General features: G+C 42.5%; 1 non-coding gene across 1 annotated transcript; it reads right to left on the bottom strand.

Annotated features, from left to right (window-relative positions):
• Positions 1-591: 591 nt before the first annotated feature.
• On the bottom strand, positions 592-673 carry trnas-aga (transfer RNA serine (anticodon AGA)). Its single transcript has one exon. It is a non-coding gene; the product is annotated as a tRNA-Ser (tRNA).
• Between the last annotated feature and the right edge of the window lie 9860 nt (positions 674-10533).

The raw sequence follows: 10533 nt of genomic DNA, 5'->3' as shown, positions 1-10533 counted from the left end.
TCAGTACGCCCGGTCTTCAGGTTTTACCAGCTTGAGCTGAGAAAGTCATAATAATAATAACAAATCAAAAATGTCAACAGCATGAAATGTCGAGTTTGAAAGTGAGTTGTGGAACAGTCAGTGATGGTGTGAGTGAAGTTATCCCTCTGGTACAAGTGGCGATAACATAAATTTAAACATGAAATATATTGGTGCCCTGTCAGAGTTTCACCTGGTTTGATCATCCATTTACAAGATATTCAGTTTATGGCAACATGAATGTAAGCAAGACAGGCCGTGGCAGTGTTCTGTTTTCCGTATGTGGATATATGTATTTTTTAATGAATGTATTAGGGACAGAACGGAGCGCACAAAACGAACAGCAAAGGCCACTGGATCAACAGCGCCCCTGGATAGGTTGGAACCACCAACATTTCGGATAACAGCCGAACAGCGGCTGACCGATTGCATAGTAGAGGCCGGCTGAATAAATGCGGAACACAGGGGATCTCCCTGTTTTTTCAGGCGGCGAACAAAGATCGGAGTTTCGACTGTTTTTTTTTACAATCTGTATCCGTGGGAGGGATCAGGGAATCAAAACTGATATAAACACGTAGTCGGCAGGATTCGAACCTGCGCGGGGAAACCCCAATGGATTTCTAGTCCATCGCCTTAACCACTCGGCCACGACAACAAGAGCTCCAGTGTTCTTCCACCTATAATTTATATTATGGTAGAGTCAGATAGAATTATTTACCAAATTAAGCAATGGGATGCTTCATCAAAGGCTATTAGATATCACGTCGGATTAGACAATGATGTTTTGAAGAAAACATCCCCTTTGGAATAATGTTTGGAACTGGGGTTCAAATGTTAATTTACATCCTTTGGTGTGTATTATTTCACATGTTGTCATTGCTTTGCTCTTTGTTCTAGTGGTTACCCATGGTATTTTCCCCACTCTGTGTTTTAGAGCTGCTTTAATAACTTCAGTGTTTGCGAGCACCAAGCCTTTACACATTAATTTTTGCTGATTTAGTTTGATTTCATACAGTTATGTTGCATTTCAATATCGAAACATAGCAAACCTACAGCAAAATACAGTTCCTTCTGCCCGCATGTTGTGCTGAACATGAACTTACTTTAAAAGTTACCTTGGATTACGCAGAGGACTCTATTTTTCTAAGATCCATGTACAATTTTTTCCTAAACTTCATATACCAATAGTACTAATTCCCGTTAAATTACTGATGTACAATATTGGTATGAAATAGGGTACACTTACCATGTATCTTCATGCTTTTGTTCGGATAATATTTTTAAATCTTTATCTGTATTTTTGATTAGTCATAAATGCTACTGTTCTTTCTGTGTCATATTCACGGAGACATATTAACAGTAATGTGATCCCCAGGATTTTCCGTGGACAGAAAAAGAGGCGATGTTGGCCACGAAGGATTTAAAATATGTAAGATAACATCGAACTCGAATGGCTCAAGGACAGTGGAAGCAGACAGATCAAGTGTCTTTGTACCAGTCATGTGCTTGGAAATGAAGATGTCATTTCGTGTAACCGTTTTCCATCTTCCATTTTGTGAGAGGAAAATTTCAGTGTTTTAAAGTAAACACAAAGTTGCTTCAGCTAATCTGCGATTTAAGAGATCTTTTCCAAATGAGAAGTTATTTTAGAGGTGTTTTTGATATAATAGAACATGCAAATGTGTGAATGTTGGCGTCAATGCCTGTCTGTAGTGATTTAAACTGGTTTCTAAAGGGATCAAAGAGCCATAAATTACCAATTGACGCTTGCTGGGAAGAGAGAAATAAATGGATGCCGGCCTGGAGCAGAGCTAACAAAAGGGAGAGTTCAAGCCAATCAGATGGCCTACGGCCAATGGCACTGGAATGGGATAATGGAATTGGAAAGTATGAATATAAAAGTGGAAAGTTCGAATGTACTAGCAGCGATAACTCTTTCCTGAAACCCACCATGGCAAGGAATATCCCCCAATTCAGTGACTGGGAGAAGAAAGGATCGATCACGTGGCCAACTGCGATGTCTTAATTTGGTGATATAGTTGGGAAAAGTAGTCTGAGTGAGTATTGTTACCGAGTGAACAGCAGAATTCTTGTTCTAAGTTGCTGGCCCGTTGTCGACATAGTTCTTTTGTCGTTTATGCAGAGACAGTAAAGTGCGAGTTTTGATTATTTACGAGTTACAGAGTGAATCTCCTCACCTAGTTCCATTGACGAACTGTCAACACTAGTAGGACTATCGATGAACTGGAACAATAATACTCTTCCAGATGCACTTCAGAAATTCGATTTCTTATCTTACTCAAAAAAATGATCTGGTTAAGTTTGCAAAAATTGAAGCGTCCGATCGTTGTAACCCTGTCCACATGACGTTTCCGTGTGATTTGGCAGCAGATCTGCTCCTCAATTTTCTACCAACTATGGAGAGAATCGCAGTATAATCCCAGCAAAGTGATTGTTGGTTATTATTTTATTTATTCCCAAACTCAACTCACACATATGAGGGGGTGATTGATAGATTCGTGCACTAAGGTAGAAGGAGTCCGTTTCAGAAAATCTAACACAATTATATTTTAACATAATCCCCTCCTACATTTACACACTTAGTTCAACGGTCGTGGAGCATACCGATCTTGGACCTCCAGATAAAGTCCAGACCAGGGGTGATTGGTAAGTTCGTGGGCTGAGTTAGACGGAGATGAGTTATACAGCTCCCGTTGCATGCACACGCTGTTCAACTCTCTGAGTGATTGTGCGGAAAGTTTGAAGATAATAGCTCATCAGGGGTGATTGATAACTTCGTGGCCTACGGCGGAAGAGGATGAGTTAGTAACTTAAAACTTTCTGCTGTTACGTACACTGTAATTGGATGTCTAACCAACAGAGAAAGAAGAATCAATTGGAGTCTGGTGATACTATATTTAAAGATGTCTATGAATACAAGTAATCAAAACTATATCAGTAATGCAAATATACATATAACACATGTTAGCTGTAATAAACCTAAAAGTGTAGAATTTATAATAATCAATAATAACAAGTTCTATTGATGTCTAGGGGTAAATGAATTGTCATAGAAAAGTATAAAGTTCAGTTCAGTTCAGGAGTGCTGATGTATTTATTGTAATCGTTGTAGGGAGAGAGAGAAAGAGAGAGAGAAGCGAGCGAGCTGTAATAGCTACAGCAGCCAAACTTTCCTTTGCTTTCTTAATCCTTTGCACCGTTGTTCTGCTTGTCATTCAGTTATGATCCCTCTGGACCTTCTGCTAGACCGTTCTTCTGTGGTGGACTCGTCACTCTGGTATGAGTGGACACGCACACAAGTCCCCAGCGGCCCTGCTTTTTAACTGATAGTATTAATAACCGATCGGCTGGTTCGGTCATCGAAGCCCTCACCTTTCTTGTGGGTTCCAACACTCGATCAGTGTCCTCTGGGAAGTGAAGGGTGTCTTTCCAGACCTGTCTTTGTATCCCTACCAACGGGGACTCAGCTATCCATCAATACTGAATGACTTTGCCCATCAAATTAGGTCACTCCTGCAGTCCACAGAGGAATGTTATTCAGCAAACTATTGTCCTTGCAGCGAAACAGTAAATAATTTAAAAAAAGAGTCACAGTGCAGTCAATCAGCAATTTCCCCCTCTCTCTTATCTGTCGCTGATATTCTTGCTTGTTTTTCTTTCTCTGGCGTGTCTCATGGTCAGCATAACAACGGTAATAGTTCGAGTTTCTCAGGAGGGGCGGTTCAGAATGGTTAACACTTCACCCCATTCTCCATCAGGTCTGTTCATCACTCATAACACTGACATCCGTCTGGGAATTTTCACCAGGGGGGAAAATTAACTCATAAATCACATTACTGAATTACAGAGTTTAAGAAAATACAGAAGTTGTCTTAACTAAAAGAATAATACAGATACACGTTCAACTTAACATCTGAATAAACAAACAGCAATTACTCCCACTTACATGTTGTATTTTAATATCAAATTCCTGTAACAGAAGACTCGAATTTAATAAACGCCTATTTTTATTTTTCATGTTAGCAAAAAATACAAAAGGGTTTGTGTTCTTAGCTTAGGTGTATCTGACAAATTGTGAACCAATGCATGTGTGATTATAATGTGGTACATTACAGAAGTTTGTGCGAATACTAATCTCTATTTTACTTTTAAAGTTAACATTCAACCATTAATCTTTTATGGCGTTTTCTTTATTATTCACATGCTTTGTTCAAATTCCCTCAACACCAGATCCTGTTATTCAAAATGGCATTTGGTTAACCTTTGTCCCTCTTCCACTTAACCCTCACGTGGTTAGGCAGCTCACCAGCGTGGAATAAGCCTTCAGATACTCATTTTACAGGAGCCACCTGATCACTAATGTTTTCCAAACTAAACCCATTTGCTGAACTTCCAAACAATTCGTTAATTTTAAGCAAGTCATTAATTTTATCTTCAGGATCTTTCATTCTATTTGTTTTCAGTTTAACAGCTGCAGATGATCCCTCTTGGTCTAAACAACATTGCCATTTCTGCCTCTCCAAATCACATACTTGAACAACATCAGCGAGTTGTTTATCCTTAAATTTCAAAACAAACTGTAATTGATTCACAAGCACCTTGTTAACAAGCCATTGTTCAGTTAACGGTCCTTTCCTTTTTGACAATCCTTCTAAAACCAAGTCAGACGTTAAATTTCCTTTATTCAATTTAGGAACAACACCTTTCCTTTCTCCTTCAATAATATTCACATCACCAGCTTTCATCTCATCATTAACTTTTAACACACCTTCTGACACAAACAATTGAGAATCCTCACTTTCCACTGGTACCAAGGTTAAAGCTTTCATCACTGAACCAAGTCCATCTGACCCAAAAGGTCCGCATTCCTTTTCAACTAAATCAGATACCTCAGACTTTTACTGAGTTTCAATGCTAGGTTCAGTACCCTGTGCATCCACATCCTTCACACCCTGAACACACGCAAACGGGACATCTGCCTCTTCTAGGCTTTCAATACCAGTCCCCTTTTCAAACTCTAAGTTCCCCTGATCCTCCCAGTTACTCTGTGGGCAACTCCCATGGGGAGCAAACTCAACACTGCGGGTTAAAACAACCTCGTCTGCTAACCCAGCAGATTCCCTTAAGTTAGCGGCATCCTTTTCATCTAGGACAGCTCTTACATCATTATCGGGAACGCAGTTAAATTCTTCAACAGCAAACTGCTCTGTCAAGCCAGATAGCTCATCCGTGTCCATCCCTGGACCTTCTAACAGCCATATCTGTTCCTCATCTTTAATCGGTGCTTCTGTCCCTTTACCGGATACCTTTTAAAACAGCCTCTCCAGTCTGTGTCTCAGAACCAAAATCTAATACCTTCCTTAGAATCAATGACTGATCAGCCCCAGTATCTCTCCAGATCCGCACTCGAACTGGGGTGTCTCTTACTTTCACAGACAACGTCCCTTCCGAGATAAAAAACTCACGCTCCTCTTGTGCTCTATCTACCTTTGTCTTCCTCATCGATCTGCTGACCGACTCAATGCAACCTGTAGGAATTGCTGTTTTCCCTTTTCATGTCTCCTTCTTCGAAGCAAAGCACTGAGATGCTGCATGACCAGCTTTCCCAAAATTATAACAGGTAAAGCTAGGAAACTTCCTGCCAGCCTGCTTTTCCTCCTCCTCACCTTTTCCACTAGCTCCCGGCCGGCTTATTCTCTGCTTTAGCGGGTGGGCTTTCTCTACCGTCCCTTCTGCTTGTCTGATAACTCTTATTTGAGGAGAACTTTAACTTGTGGGTTAAAGCATACTCGTCTGCGAACTTGGCAGTCGCAGACAGAGTCTCTGTCTCCTTCCCATCCAAGTACGTCTTCATACTCTCAGGGATATAACTTTTAAATTGCTCTATCAGTATTAACTGTAACAATTTATCATAATATTCATCAACCCCTTCTGAGGCGCACCAACGCTCACAATACATTTGAATCTCACGGGCAAACTCTAAATACGTGTGATTCCACGGCTTTCTCAAGTTCCGGAAATTCTGCCGGTATGCCTCTGGCACCAACTGGTAACTCCTGAGTACTGCCCATTTTACTTCCTCATAATCCTTAGACTCATCCATGGACAATGACGACTAGGGTTGCTGAGCCTTCCCCTAAGTACGCTCTGTAACAGAACAGCCCATTTTCTCTCAGGCCAGTTCTGATTCACAGCCACTTTTTCAAAATGGAGGAAGAACTTATCGACATCCATCTCCTCGAATGGAGGTACCAACAGGATCTCGTGACCAATCTTGAACCCCTCATTTGGGTCTGCCGCCCGGTCCCTTCCCTGCTGTACTTTTAACTTCTCTATTTCCAGTGCATGCTGCCTCTCTTTCTCCATTTCTTCCATCTGCCTTTCAGCATTCCTGTGTTCCCGCTCTCTCCTCCATTCAGCTTCCTCTTTCCTCCTTTCAGCATCCTCTGTTCGCCCAGCAGCTTATCTCTCTGCTTCCAGCTGCCTTATCCGAAGTTCAGGCTGCCTCTTCTTCTCCTTCTCAGCCAACCTTCTATCTCTAACTGAACCTCCCCTGGGCGCGTTTTCTCTTAGGGAACAGGTCCAATACATCTGGTGTGAACACACACTTTATTACATAACGCGTAGCTATTTCTCTCTGTATATCCAACTTCCTCATTGGCGATTTCACCTCTGGGAGATCTAATCATTTTGCAACAATCACCAATTCAGCCTTAGTGGCAACCTCTAATGCCCCCACAGTCGGGTCTTTTAGAAATTTGACAATGTCCATATCTGGAGGTTTCCCGTCTGGCTAGTCTCACAACCAGATCAGATAAGGGACTTTTATCCAGATTCACTGGCCCACCAATTTGGTAATCAAATCTCAAGCCGAGCCCCCAATTTGTTACGTACCCCGTAACTTGTTGTCTAAACAGCAGAGAAAGAAGAATCCGTTTGAATCTGGTGGTACCAAACTAAAGGCGTTTATTAATAAAAATAAGCAAAACCATATCAATTATGCAAATATACAAATAACACAAGTTAGCAGTAATAAACTTAAAAGTGTTGAAATAATAATAGTCAATAATAACCAAGCTCTAGATGTCTAGGGGTAAATTAATTGTCATAGAAAAGTATAAAGTTCAGATCAGTTCATGAGTGCTGATGTAGTTCTGGTTGTTGTATTGTAATCGTTGTATAAAGAGAGAGTGAGAGAGAGAGAGAGAGAGAGAGAGAGAGAGAGAGAGAGAGAGAGAGAGAGAGAGAGAGAGAGAGAGAGAGAGAGAGAGAGAGAGAGAGAGAGAGAGAGAGCGAGAGAGAGAGCTGTAACAGCTACATCAGCCAAACCTTCCTTTGCTTTCTTAATCCGTTGGACCGTTCTTGTGCTGGTCATTCAGTTATGATCCCTCTGGTCCTTCTTCTAGACCGTTCTTCTGTGGTGCCCTCAACACTCTGCCATGAATGGACATGCACACATGTCCCCACCGGCCCTGCTTTTTACCTGATAACCTTACTGACAGACCACCTGGTTCGGTCTTCGAAGCCCCCACCTTTCTTGTGGGTTCCAACACTCGATTAGTGTCCTCTGGCCAGTCAGAAGTGTGTCTCTGCAAACCTGCCTTTTGTCCCTACCAACGGGGACTCAGCTATCCATCAATTCGGAATGACCGTGTCCATCAAATTAAGCCCGTCCTGCAGTCCACTGTGGATTGTTATTGAGCAAACTCTTGTCTTTCCAGCGGAACAGTAAACAATTTCACAACAAAAGTAGTCACAATACAGTTACTCAGCAATTTCCCTTTCTCTCTTATCTGTCGCTGATATTCCTGCTATTTTTCTCTCTCTGGCGTGTCTCATGGTTAGCATAACAACAGTAATATTTCGTGGTTCTCAAGAGGGGCGGTTGCGAATGGTTTATCCTTCACCCCATTGTCCATCAGTTCTGTACATCACATAACACTGCATAATCTCTCAAAGAGCAGATTGTGCAGGTAACGAAAGCTCTGTAGCTCATCTCCTTCGACCGCAGGCCACGAGCTCACCAATCACCCTCGTACATATACATTGGCTTTTCTAAAGAACATGCACGATCAGGATTTGTTTTCCCATTTGCTGATATGTGAGACAGGCACCATTTGCAGCCCTTCCGACTCTCTGAGACTTCGGCTATCACTTCGTCCGATCGCTGGTGAATGCTCATTGGCTGTTGTATAGCTCCCTCTGTTTGAGGATGACGATGCCAACTGGCCGCAATAAAAGCTGCTGCAGAGTGAGGATTGATCCGACAGAGAGCAGCTCGGGGTCTGTGGAATCACATAGAGCACGGAAGACGCTTCACTACTCGCAACATGGAGCGATAGTGGTATAGGAATAAGAATAGCTGCCTTTCAATCAGCTCACCCGGGTTCGATTCCCGGCGACGCCTTGTGTTGTACCTGTTTTTCATCAATTGTCTCACAAACGTCTCGGCCTGGAATCACTCTGCCACATTACTTCTTTCTCTATGAAATGATCATTTCTGCCCGTCGTTCGTCTGCCATTTTAGCCCAGTGTTTCTCTTTCCGAATGCCTTACGGCCATTGTGAATTGGTCTCGCCCCATTAGAGATGTCTCCCATTTCAATTCCCACCCGACTTCTCACCTTCTTTGACACTGAAAGCAATCTTCTTTTCTCACCATTTCTGACTGAGTGTCACGATCAGAAAGTGTAATCCAGTTTCATCACCCACAAATGTTTCTTGAGATGATAAGTGTTTCCACTATTCTCTGTTCAATCATTTCAATACCAGACACAGCTTTATGCAACGGAGAACAAGGTGTGTTGACCAATCGCTGAGCAGAACAGGAATTGTCGTTTTACCCGCGAAATTCTCAACAAATCTCAGGAAGTGATGGGGTGAGTGGACGGAAAATTAAATTGGAAGCACAAGTTTTTATTTTTAGTGAAATGTGTGTTGTGTCAAAGGTGACTTGACAACGATTTGCGTTAAAATATTCTGCTGAAGGACAGCAGACGATGGTTTGGATCTGCCGGCCTCTGGATAACGGGCCCAGCACATTCACGCCGCGCCATTCTACTGATAGGTAAAAATGTCTGTTCTTCTCCTGTCTTTTTATTTGTTAATTTTGCCGCTTTCCCCCGATTATCTATTGTTCTGTTTGTTGGTATACTTTGCCTGTCTAATTTCCGTTTAGTTCTAATTTCTGCCTATTTTGCGTGTCTCAATTACGCATTTACCTTCCTCCCCGTCCTCCTTTCCCTCTTCATCGCTTCCTACCGCATCCGATTATTATCCGGTCGCTCTACTCCCACACAGCCGGATATCTCGTCCCGATATTTCAGCAGCGGATGTCATTTTCATTATCATTCTGACCCTATTCGTACGGCCCAGCATTCAGACACACTGGTTATCTCCCTCTCTGTCTCCTTGTTTTCCTTCTCTTTGTCTGCGGTTGTTCTTTTGGTTATCAACACAGGATATTCTGCAGATGCTGCAAATGCGGAACACAGAATGCCGGATCACCAGGTCAGGTTTTTCTTTGTTCAAAATTCAATGCTCACTAGCCTGGAGAAGCCGGGCATTGAACCCTGGATCTCACAAATGCAAAACATGCACTCTTCCACTGAGCTATATCTCCACTTAAAATGCAGAACTGTTCAGGTCCAAACCTTCCTGCATATCACAATTGAGATACAGAGTAATCATTGATAACACAGATAATAACAAAAAATTCTTCCTCTGCTACCGCAGAGGACTCGGGAATCCTTTCCGATTCAGCTACTTTTTTGTCGAGCACTGGCCAGTGGACACACTCCATTTGTGCCTGATAGTGCAATGGGATGAAGAGCAATCTCCAGCAGGATTTATTATCTGAGAAATCGATGCAGCGAACGATTTGGAAAATTGAGAGAGAGACTCCTGTGCAAGATCTTCTCATCTTTTTCTCCAGTCCTGAGGAAATATATGGGCCGGAAAGGAGGAATGCGCTCTTTTCCTGGCCTGCAGAGATTAGATGACATTAAGATGCCTCAATGTATAACGGGTTAATTTTTTCAACCAAATAGAAGCCTCCGTAAAAGTGAAAAGGGATAACAGATAACAGTACATTCCAGCCGAAAGCCAGTGGATTTCGTTGAATCTACCAATGATGGGATGGCCTAGTGTTGTATAGCGCCCAGACAGAAAATTGTGGTTGGCAGCAGCTGACATAGCAGTGGATGGTTTCGTTCCATCGATCTCTGGGGTATGGGCCCAGCACGCTTCTGCTGCGCCACTCTGCTATGGAAAAAACAACAGTGCTCTTACATGAATGATGTGCAATCTCTTGCGTTTGTGTGTGCGTGCGTGTGTATGTGTGTGCGTGCGTGCGTGCGTGTGTGTGCTTGCGTGCGTGTGCGTGTGTGTGTGTGTGTGTGTGTGTGTGTGTATCATTCTGTGGGTGTTTGCGCGTGTGTGTCTTGGTGTGGATGTGTGTTTTTGTGCATCTGTATATGTCTACGTCTATGTTTCT

The sequence above is a fragment of the Hypanus sabinus genome, chromosome 31 (assembly GCF_030144855.1).
Source record: "Hypanus sabinus isolate sHypSab1 chromosome 31, sHypSab1.hap1, whole genome shotgun sequence".
NCBI classification, from domain to species: Eukaryota; Metazoa; Chordata; class Chondrichthyes; order Myliobatiformes; family Dasyatidae; genus Hypanus; species Hypanus sabinus.
The sequence above is the reverse complement of the archived record's forward strand: the minus strand, read 5'-3'. Positions and strand labels throughout refer to the sequence as shown.